Source organism: Coturnix japonica, chromosome 23 (genome assembly GCF_054131305.1).
Source record: "Coturnix japonica strain WE chromosome 23, WE-NBRP24, whole genome shotgun sequence".
NCBI classification, from domain to species: domain Eukaryota; kingdom Metazoa; phylum Chordata; class Aves; order Galliformes; family Phasianidae; genus Coturnix; species Coturnix japonica.
In genome coordinates this window covers 2,430,181-2,441,424 of record NC_140685.1, presented here as the reverse complement: position 1 = coordinate 2,441,424, position 11,244 = coordinate 2,430,181, and positions in this window count along the sequence as shown.

Here is an 11,244-nt window from a genome sequence, read left to right as displayed (position 1 = left end):
AGAGGAGAGGAGAGGAGAGGAGAGGAGAGGAGAGGAGAGGAGAGGAGAGGAGAGGAGAGGAGAGGAGAGGAGAGGAGAGGAGAGGAGAGGAGAGGAGAGGAGAGGAGAGGAGAGGAGAGGAGAGGAGAGGAGAGGAGAGGAGAGGAGAGGAGAGGAGAGGAGAGGAGAGGAGAGGAGAGGAGAGGAGAGGAGAGGAGAGGAGAGGAGAGGAGAGGACCCAAGCTCTTTTACGCACTCTGCATGGCTCTCTGGTTGGGTTATTTATAAGGTCTGAGGTCAGGATCTCTGGATCAGGATGCATTCATTTCTGCTGCATGTGCTAAGGGCTCTACATCTCCAGAGCTCTGAGATAAGCTTCCAAATACAGCCCGCTCCCTGCAGTCACCAAGCCACCCTGCCAGCCCTGCTTGCATCCCACTGCTCCCCAGTTTATACAGGAGAGGCAGGTGTGGGGTGAGGTGAAGCAGAGCACAAACAAGCCCTGATGCTGACTGGTGCTAATAAGAAGCTGATGTTGCACAGCCTGGACAGCAAACATTGCTGGGGATCTGTGGGAAAAATGGGAGCTGCACCACAACTCACGCTCCAGCTGCTGCCTTATCTGCTGGAAACATTATCTCGTGCAAACTGGAGCTGGAGCTATTTTATGTTCAGCTGAGTAAAAATGTGTCAGTTTTACATTTATATATTGAGGCTGCAATCTCATGGGAAGTCAATTTGCTCAACGGCAGAAATTCTGTCATCGTGGACATCAGTCAGTCTGGGAATGGGGATCTCCAGACCAGGCCCTGAAACTGGGGGAACAGCTTACAATAAAAACCATGGGAGAATGCAGGGCTGTGAGCAGATGATGAGTTCCTTCCCAAATCTAAGTGCATTCAGGGGATGCTTTGTCCCCATGCCACTTTGTTTGCCCACAGCAAAGAGGGAACCTCCCCAGGGATGCCCTTGGTTGCACATCTCTGGGCACACCCCTGCAGGACAGCATACAACAGCCATGCAACTTCAATTGCTCTCTCCATCCACCTCTTCCCATTTCACCCATCCCTAAATCCAAAATACTCTCCCAGGGGTACAACCTATCCCACCCTTCCTCAGGGCTCCAAGTCTCAGCCCAGTCAGGTCTGAGAGCTGCCGGGATCAGCTGGTGAATAGCAATGGGATCCCTTCCCTTTGGATGCCTTTGCTGCCTTGCACCACTTTATGCTTTGCAAATAAATGGCATTTCTTGCTTCCAACCCACAGCCTTTAAGCCTGCAAACGTTACTGGAAGTTTTTCTCCTTCCCACCCTGCTCTGACCCACAAAATGAGAATGTATTTACAGCCCTCCCCACCGTTGGGCAGAGCACACGGGCTGGGCTCGGGCACTATCATCTTGCCAGTTCATAACGTAACCAAATCCCTGAGGTTTAATGAATAAATCCGGGCTGTTTTCTCAGGGAGACACTCCCACCATTGAAAGTACCCGAAGTGAGTTGGCGGCAGCCTGATTTACAGCCAAAAACACCACGGCCACGCCAAGTGCCGCTTCTTCCTTCGTGTTGGCTTTTTGTTTGTCTGTTTTATTTGACGAGGGTAAACTATACTGGGGGGTTGGCACACAGGGAGATGCTCCTGCAAATAACGGGGCTCGGGTAGGCTCAGAAGTTCCAGTTTCACACGGTAAAGGGAGAGATGCAGCAGTGAGATCCTGAGCAGCTCCAAGGCTGACGTAAGAGCAGCCCCAGAGCTGGCTTGCTCACCACATACCTAATTTTCCCATATAAGGCCAAGGAGAGCAATAAGTCTCCTGGCAAGCAGATCAATAAAAACAGATGGTGGGCTTACAATTAGAGATTAAGCACATACCAATCCAGAACAAACAGGCCATAAATCATACGTGAAGGAGAGTATTTATAGTTTAGATCACATTCCTTAATTAATTCAAAATGGCCCAGAAAAAGAAAAGAAAAATAATACAAAACTGCTCTTTTCTGCTTTGTTCTCTCCTTGGTTTTGCTAAGCTGCATTCTTGTCTTGGTAGGGGGGAACAGGGCCAGGGCAGCAGTGGGAGGAACACTGTCTGATGGGGCTATTCCCATTTGTGGGGGCTGCCATGGGTCACTGTGATGTGAACAATAGCTTTGCAGATTGGGCTGGCACCAAGATATGTGCTTTCATGCCATAGCTCTGCATTCCCTTGGTTCTGTGGGGGTTGTGGATCAAGAGGTGTGATCCCAACCATGGCGTAGCTGTGATAGTCATCGCCCAGGCACTGGCTGACAAGCGTGCTTAATCAGCATGCAGAGCAGCTTGTTAGCTGCTTGCTATCAGAACCAACCTGTTGACAGGCAGGGCTGGTGTCATAAATCAGGACTTCAGATCAGGAGATTGAGACAGGGCCCTGCTTGTGGGCTGTGCATTCCCAGACCTGTGGGACACAGAGGGCTGGGGGACAGGTGTCATTATGGCCCATTGGAGCTGACACTTTTTGGTCATGCAGCTTGCAGTGCAGGTACGCTCCATCATGGAGCATCACTGCAGCCATGAAGACAAGGAGCAGGATCTTCACCAGTGGTTGATTAATTTACCAGCCATCAGAGAATCACAGAATACCCCAAGCTGGGAGGGTCCCATGTGGATCATGTTTTAACAGAGTCTGAAACTGACCCAGGTCTGCAAAGAGCCAACAGAAACCTTCAGCCCATAGCATCCAGCAGGGGTGGTAGCCAACACAGCTTCTGATATACAGAGGATGCTCTCAGTAGTGCCTTAGTCCTACAGCAGATAGAGACAGCTTATACTGAGGCAAATCCACACTACGGTGGGGAAACCAGGTGTCCAGAGCTGTTGTTTTTCCCTTTAACTCCTGCCATTTCACTCATCCCATAGGCACACAATGTCCATGAGACCTCAGTACATCCACAGCCCCAGCAGTGAGATCCATTCTTTCCCGGGGAGCAGCAGCTCCTATCTGGCTGCTTTCATCTGCTATTAGATCACTCCAGGAATCCTCCTTCAGCAGTTAGGCAGCCTTCTCTTCCCTCCTGGAAAACAAACAGGCAAAAAAAAAGAGCTGTTTTGTCAGTAAATGTGATAAAAATCTCCCCTTCATCTAGATTCAAGGAGAAGCTCATCACAATATTTGCACAATCCTCACGATACTGCACTCGTCAGGGCTTTTGTGGTGTCCTGGTTGTAGCAGGTTGAACATCATCCCAGCCCAGAGGAGAAGATGGGATGGGTGCTGCAGGTCCTGGAGCCCAGAGGCATCTCCTATTGTCCCTGTGGCCAAGTCCCCAGACTGTCAAGCAGCTCCAACCCCTGCCCATCCACATGTGCAGGGCTGGGGACTGTGTTCACTGGCCTATCTTGCTGAGTAATGAAAAGAAAGGAATTCTGATGTCTGCCATTCTGCAGTGTCTCAGGTGAACCCCAGCCATGGACTCCCCAGTCCCATGCTGCCCATCCAGCTGTGGGACAGCTCTTGCACATCCCTCACTCTGCTGAGCCCATCTTGCTCAGGGCATGTGGGTACCAGTAGCCAGCACTGCCTGGGTGCGTGTTGCAATGGTGAATTGCAGCATCCCTTGGGTTGGTGCCTGGGTGTTTCTTCCCCCTCTGTTCACATGGTGAGATTCAGAGTGATGAAAAGAGGCACGTCTCGGCCAGTGCCAGTGGAAGTTGAGGTTCCCCCTGTCCCAGTTTGTGAACATGCTCATGTAGCAGACCCACAGCTGTAGCAAAGTCCAGATGAGCAAAACCTTGGCTCGCCTCTGTTTTGCAGCTCACATCCCTCCATGCCCCCAAAGCATCAGGATCTGGTACCGTCCACCAGCAGATGGATGCTGGTTTGTTTTTCTAGGTAGCACAAATAAATCCATGCTACTTTGCTCCTGCAGATAATGGCTCTATTTCTGGCACAAGCAACAAGCCCTCACATCCTCCCCTATCTATGGAGCCCAGTTTAAAACGTTTCAGCCCTTTATCTTCTCTTTTCTAGCCTGGAAGTGATACCATACATCCTTTACATTTATTTTTGCCTTATGAATCACAAACCTTTAAACAACACCCTGCTGGGTACAAAGAGCCCCTGCTCAACACCAGGGCCACACGGCCATGGCTCCCTGCTGTCCACATCCAGCAGTAGCTCTGGCACGCAGTCCATGTCCTGCTGGAGCCCAGACATGGCTTTTTGATCCCACAGAGAAGGATTAGTTTACTTTGCTCCCACACATCTTTATCAGATGCTTTGGAGGCACACTGGAAGCCTTCAGCCATCTCCTGTTGACAGCCCATTCGCAGATGGAAAGGGTTATTTTGCCGTCTTGCAGGGGCAGTTTGTCAGGGCAGCTTTCATTAATGCTTTCTGTAAATGAAGGTGGGAAATAGTTGTGCCAGTTTCTCCTCCTCGGCTGCTCCAGCAGCACATAGAGCTCTCGGTTCAGCCACAACAGGTATTGGTGTGCAGGGACTGGTGGAGAAAATAAAGGCAGTCTTGCTCTGACTTGCAAAAGACCTTTGGAGGTGTAAACAAGTTCAGGGAGAAATATTGTAACTATTTGTGCCAGACAGACCCTCTGGATGTGATCACGAGACATCCAGCTCCTACACCTGGCAGGGCAGAGAGCAGACGCTATAAAAGCCATTGGAAAGCCCTGCTGAGCCTGAGATGGCTGATGGGGGCGAGTGGCAAGGAATCAGTGGTCCATGTGTGGGCCCCTGGTCTCTGCTCTGCCCTTGTGAGGCCCCGTCTGGAGTAATGTGACCTGACACTTCAGGTCTGTAAAACAAGAGAGCAATTGGCAGAGAGGAGGCTGTTTGTAAAGCTGTCCCCATGATGGTACTGCGTCCCCATAGGGGAAGATGCTGTGGGAGACGTGTTGTTTTCAGTCTCTGCACCACAACTGAGAGCAAGAGCTAGTGTTGTGTCTGCTGGGAGCAACACACCTGGATGTTGTAGCATGGCAGGAGAGGCCCATCTCAAAGGTCAGATTCAGATGCCTCATTAAAGCAGCTCCTGCTTGTGCAGCTTCTGCTGGTAGGGTTTGGCAGCCCAAGAGCTGCTGTGCAAAGTGGGCTCAGAGAGCTCCATGACATTCCTTGGTACTGTGACCATACCTTGGGTATTTTCAGTGTCAGAGGGGTCACTCACTGCCAGGAATGACTCTTTTTCCTCCCCTGCACTTCCAGATGGTTTGTTTTACATCTGCCCAGTGGTTTCTCTCAGCACATTATTGCAGATGAGGGTGATGTTGGAAGCTCCCCTCTTTGCCTGTGCTCAGACTGTCTGTCTGGCATCTTTCTGTAGTTCCCTGCAGTTCATCAGCCAGACTGGGGGCAGGAGCACAGCTTGGCTGGGCCTGCTTATTGCCATTTGCATTGGTGGATGTAAGGTTTCTTGGGTGCAGAGGCACTGGGAATTCATCTGCAGTTCTCATCTGGGCTGCTGTGGTTTTGCTTTCTCCCACCACAGTGCTTGCACTTCCTATCCAGAGCTGGATGTGGACTGATACCTTTGCTGACCAGTCTGCTGTTATTTTGTATGCAGAACGTCTCTGTAAATAGCATTTCTCTTTTGAGCCATCTTTTCCCCTTGGAATTTCATGGAAGTGATCCTGGTTGCTTTCCTTGCTGGCCAAGTTACTTCTGCCATTGCTGTTCTGTTTTGAGATGGCATCTTCCTGAGCAACAGTCCTTAGCTTCTTTTTACTGCTTTCACAGCCTGCCTGGCTGAACCTGCAGTGCTGGGAGCTGAAATGTAGCTGGGAGCTACTGAACGCAGATGTTTGAACGGGTCACATACAGAACCAACAGTGTTCACACTTTGTCTCACCAGTTCAGATGGCTTGGGTTTCAATGCTTTCTGGCTGGCAGAGCCGGTGGTTTTGGGTCCATCTTTGAGCTATTGCTATCCTGACTGCTCCTGGCTTTTCTAGCTGGACTAAGAGGCAACCGTAACTGTAGGTTGGTATCTCCTAGCCCACCTCGGTGAAATCCCTTCACTTTAATTATAGTTATCCTCCGGTCATCCAGACTTCGGTAGCTGCAATGTGAAGTCATCAATGTGTTCCAGTCCATCATTTCATTACAGCTTTCTTTCTATGCTTTCGTGCCATATTTTCATTGATAGGAAGAGAAGAAGGACAGCTGGTGGATAGGCCACGAGGAGCTTGCGGGGGATGGATGCTTCCATCACTGTGCTCTACCATGGGTGCTGTCCTGCATGTATGTAGAGAGGGAATGTTCCAGTGCTTCCTTTTTTGGACACACTCTCCCTTTCTTAAAACAGCAACAACAAAGTAGAGTCTCATCTACAAACTTAATCATAGGCCTCAGACAACATTAAGAACTACCACCGTCTTATCCATTCCACTCTAAATTCCCAATGATCTACAAGTCCTTGAGGCTTCTTAATCCTGACCTGAGATTGCTCTGGGTGTCTGCCTAGCAAAAGAACAGTCAGTTTACATTTCCTTCCACGAAATACCAAGTTCAATACATGCTGTGAATCCCACTGAATCAGCATTGAATCCCTTCTGAGTCACCCTTGGGTGGTTGCCCCAGAGGTGCAGGTGTTCAAGGCCAGTTTGGATGGGGCCCTGGGCAGCCTGGTCCAGTATGAGATACGGAGGTTGGTGGCCCTGCGTGCAGGAGGGGGGTTGATGATCCTTAAGGTCCCTTCCAAACCAGGCCATTCTGCGAGTCTGTGATGCTATGAATTGTTCCTGCACAGCTGTGAGGATGAAACCAAACCTGTCGCTTGGCCCTGGCTCAGAGCTGGGCAGCGGAGCAAACACGTGTTGCTGGTTACCAGGCAGAGATCCACCTCCTGCAGGGACTTCGAGGCCAGAGGCAGAACCTGCTTGGCAGAATGCTGAACATACCTAAAACAGGAGGTAGTGGAGGGAAGGGGCAGGATAAGGGAGAGAGAGGAATTTATGGGCAGTGGTGGGGTAGGATGGCCAGGAAGTTGCAGAGCACAGGGAGATGGAGTGGAGAAAGACAAAAGCAGAGGGTGAAGAAGTTATGAGGTTTGACCCTCTGGTACTTGGCCATCCCCTGCTGAATGCTGCCTGTGCCTGGTGCCTTTCAAAGGAAGAAGTGCACCCAGGGATGCTTCTTCCCTGTGAGAATGGGGCTGCTCACCATTCATCCTGTGCTGCCTGTTTGAGGGAGAGTTCTGGCTCCTGGAAGACATGACTCTGTTCCTTCCCGAAGTATCACAGCCTGACAAGCTTGGACACAGTGCTCCAGATTTCCCCCCGGCAGCATTCAGCAAAAGCTGTGATTTATCACGTTCTGCATGTAGCACTTCCCCAGGCTGAGTGTCAGCCCCAAAACCATGCTGAAAATGTTCCTCCTGCCTGCTTCCTGACCTGAGTGTGACAGCAGGGGGGCACAGCAAGGATTGTATCCATTCAGGAGCCCTAAAGCCCTTTGTGAACATTCGTCATCTCCCCGAGGCACTGGAACACTGCTGCCACTTCAGAGAAGGAGAAAGTGAGTCAAGGATGATAAAGTGACTTCTGTGTGCTCGCATTGGAGTGGACCCTGGGCTGCCTCTATGAATTTGGGGTCCCCACTTCTGAAGCAGGAGATGAGTTCCCAAAGTTCTTGCAGTAACAGAACCCCCAGCAAAGGCACAGAGCAGTAATCCAGCTGTGTCTGCAAACCAGAGAGCTGTCAGATCCTGTAGTTGTTTCAGAGCTCCCACTATGCACCTACGATGCTCAGTGAATTGTGCTAATTACTAACCTGGATCTGGTTATGTTTAGGAGCATGAATTTGTGCTGCAGGGTCCTTTGCAAGTTGACTGTAACAACCTCAATTTATCCTTTATTTCCAGAGTCACAGGACAGTCATAGGATCATTAAGGTTGGAAAAGACCACTCAGATAATCAACTGCAACTGCTGACCATCACCACCGTGCCCACTAAGCCATGTTTGTAAATAGAATCACGGAATCATTAGAGTTGGAAAAATTCTCTAAGATCATCCAGTCCAACCATCAACCCATTGCCACCATGCAATGAAGTAGAGGAGAGCAGAAGTTGGGACTCTGGGCTCAGTTCCTGACTCTGTAGCTGTGTCACAGACCTGAGGCAGAGCTTGGCAGAATGCAGGCCTGATGGTGGAGGGATGAAACTGGGATTTAGGAGATCTGAAGGCAGATTCTTTCCAAGTTGCCATCCCAGTCCCAGGGCTAGCAGTGGTAGCAGATAAATACCTGCAGCATTTCCAGGATTGGAATGGCGTCTCCTTTGCATCCCTGGTGCAGAACTTAGGCCCTGCCAAGGAGCTCACTGATGAGTCCCCAGCACAGATCTCATTTGGTTGAACATCCCATGTCACAGCCATGGAAGCTGCTGGAGCTCTCTCAGTGTTAACAGAAGCAGGAGGGAATGTGTATTTATGGGTGCCTGTACAGCATGTTCCCAGTGACATGCAGTGATCGGGGCCGGTGAGAAAGTCTAAGCTATCTCCAGCTGCACTATTGTAGATCTGTATGTTCTCCCTCAATCCCAGCCCATGCTGGACCTACAGTGTGCAAGCAGATCAGCCAGCAGGCTCATCCCACATGAAAAGCTGCTGCAGGTAAAACTAGAAAATACAGTTGTCTTGCCAGCAACCAGCAAGGCAACAAGCAAACCCGCTGAGCGGGATGGAAACCGGTCAGGTAGCACCGCTCAGCCCAGGGAGGTTGGGCTGGGAGCAAGGAAACGCGAAAGTTCAGAAATCACTCACCAACCTCCTTCCAGATGTGTGTTTGCATGTCCAAAAAGTCAATTTGGAAGGCATTGGAGGAATGCGTGTGACCTCTCACTGCTGGTTCCATCAGAACTGCCTGTGGCTCCTGGGGACATGGAGTGCCTTTGGAGAGCTGATGGACGCAGTGGTTCCTCGGAGGATTGAGGGTGATGTAGGGGGGATCTCAGCTTATAGGGCTGCAGGATGAGGCTGAGAGGAATCAGAGAAGACTGGAAAAGACTAAGAGCACCAGAGCCAACCCCAACCCACCCACACTGTGCCATGAACTCATGTCCCTCAGTGCCACATCTCCATGGTTCTTGAACACCCCCAGGGACAGTGATTCCCCCACTCCCTGGGCAGCCTGTGTCAGTGCAGCACCACTCTTTCCAAGAAGAAATTGTTCCTAATATTCAACCTGAACCTCCTCTGGTGCAACTTAAGGCCATTACCTCTTGTCCTATCACTAGTTCCCTGGGAATCCCCTGCATTCTAGATGAGGACTGGGGCACATGCAGGAGCATTGGCATCACTTGTAGGGCTAGCTCAGGCTCTTCCCTTTCAGTGGGTGATGGCTCAGCTCCAGTTATTTCTTCCTTCAGCTCCTCTGGGGTGACTTCTGCAATAGGAGCTGTGCCTTTGGAGACATTCAGCCTGGATGGATGGTTCAGAGGCATGGAGAACTCAGAAATACTCCCAGAAATGGAGGGGGCCCAGGACATGTTGCATGCAGAAAGAATTCAGAGACTGGAAGAGTATTTAACTTAGTCCTCCCTGGTCATCTGTAGCTGCTATTCTATTGGATTTTACTTGGGGGTTAAGTATCATCTCCTCCAGCAACATGGAACTCTCCTCTTTCCTTCCTGAGGTATCCAGAAAGAGAAAATAATGTGACTATGGGAGTTGACAAAGGGAGGGAGAAGTCAAACTCTTAAACTAGGGGCATGGGGTGGGGGGATCCCTAGATAAGCTGCTCCCATGCTACGTACCACCCTGAGTGACTGCCTGGAGATGTGATGGCAGAGGGATGGGGATAAGTCCCAGTGTCAGGGGTTTCCTCCATGGGGAGTCCTACGAGGCACAGGAGTGTCCTATGGCACAGTGGGACCTCCAGCAGATCAGACATCAATGAGAAGGTGCAAAGATCTGCCTGAACCTCATCAAGAGCCTCTGAAGGAGCCCAGGCATGGATGGAGACAGGAGGTGGGCAAACTAGATATTTGATCTGAACTAACAGGAGGAAAAAGTCCTTCTGTGTCTTCATTTATATCAGCAAAATTGCATCTTGGACCTTCCTTCTCTCAGATAGAGGTGGTGGCAGGGACCTCAGGCAGGGAGTTGCGGCTCTGTCCAAATGGGGTTCCAAGCAGGATCTAAAATGCATTGGATAGGAGCTCTTTCATCCCTGATTTATTTTGCTGGTGCGTGACCACAGCTAATGGGAACCTCCCATGCAAGTCACTCCTCTTCCTTTTAATCATTTAGAGGGGCTCCTCAACAAGCTGCCTCGTGACCTGTAATGTATTGTAGCAAAAAACACATATCTGGACACAATCAGCCCCATGTGGCCATCAGGGCTGGGAGTGGGACCCTCTTCTCCCTGAGCCATGGGCAGGACAGCATGGGAGGACACGAGATGGCACTTACAGTGCTGGGCCAGGGGAAGGATGCACACAGACAAGGGGTGCAGGAGAGTTTCTGTTTCTCCTTGAGGGATAATTTCACATGGAGGTGTTTTATTTTCTATATAAAAATCTGAAACCTGAAACATTTCCTGTGAAAGGAACCAAAGGGAAGAAAAAAATACAGTTTGGGGGCAAAGCTGCTTCCAGTAGGAAAGGTTTGACTCTGCTCCTGCCTGGAGGAAATTGCAGACATCAGAAAGCATCATGATGGGGATCAACGGGGCTGCATCCAGCAGCAGTGTGTGTGTGGGAGGGGGGACATTTCCCATTCAAATCCTTTCCAAGCTACTGAGATATCAGGTTTAATAGAAGCAGAGAGCTGAAATTCTTGAGGTAGCTTTGGCAGTCCAATGAATATATATGTTCCATGCATTGGTATTAAGCCAGAGTTACAGGGCAGCTCGGATAGCAGCAGTCTGGAGTGAATAACGTTACAAGTTCATTGCTATTAACCTAAAACCAAATGTTATAAATCCAGGAAATTTGGAGCTGAGGTTAAGCGTCAGGGAATTCCAGGCATGCCAGGAATGCAGAGATCCGGCACACAGCACCTGTGGTGCACCCAGTGGGGAGGGGGGGGTTACAGCTGAGCAGCCCCAGTGAAAGCACCTCCATGCAGAGACATGGGGAGGAATAACAGCTGCATTTGCATGGGGCTCTGCGTGGCTCTGGGTGGCTGACCTGCCTGCACACGCTCAGCCCGCTACACGTGCAGGCTGTGGTTAGTCTTCAGCATAAATGAGAAGCAGAGCCACAGGGCTAACGTGAGGGGAAAAGGAGTTTTTGTGCCCATGGAGGGGGTGTTTGGAATGGGTGGTGGGGCTGGAT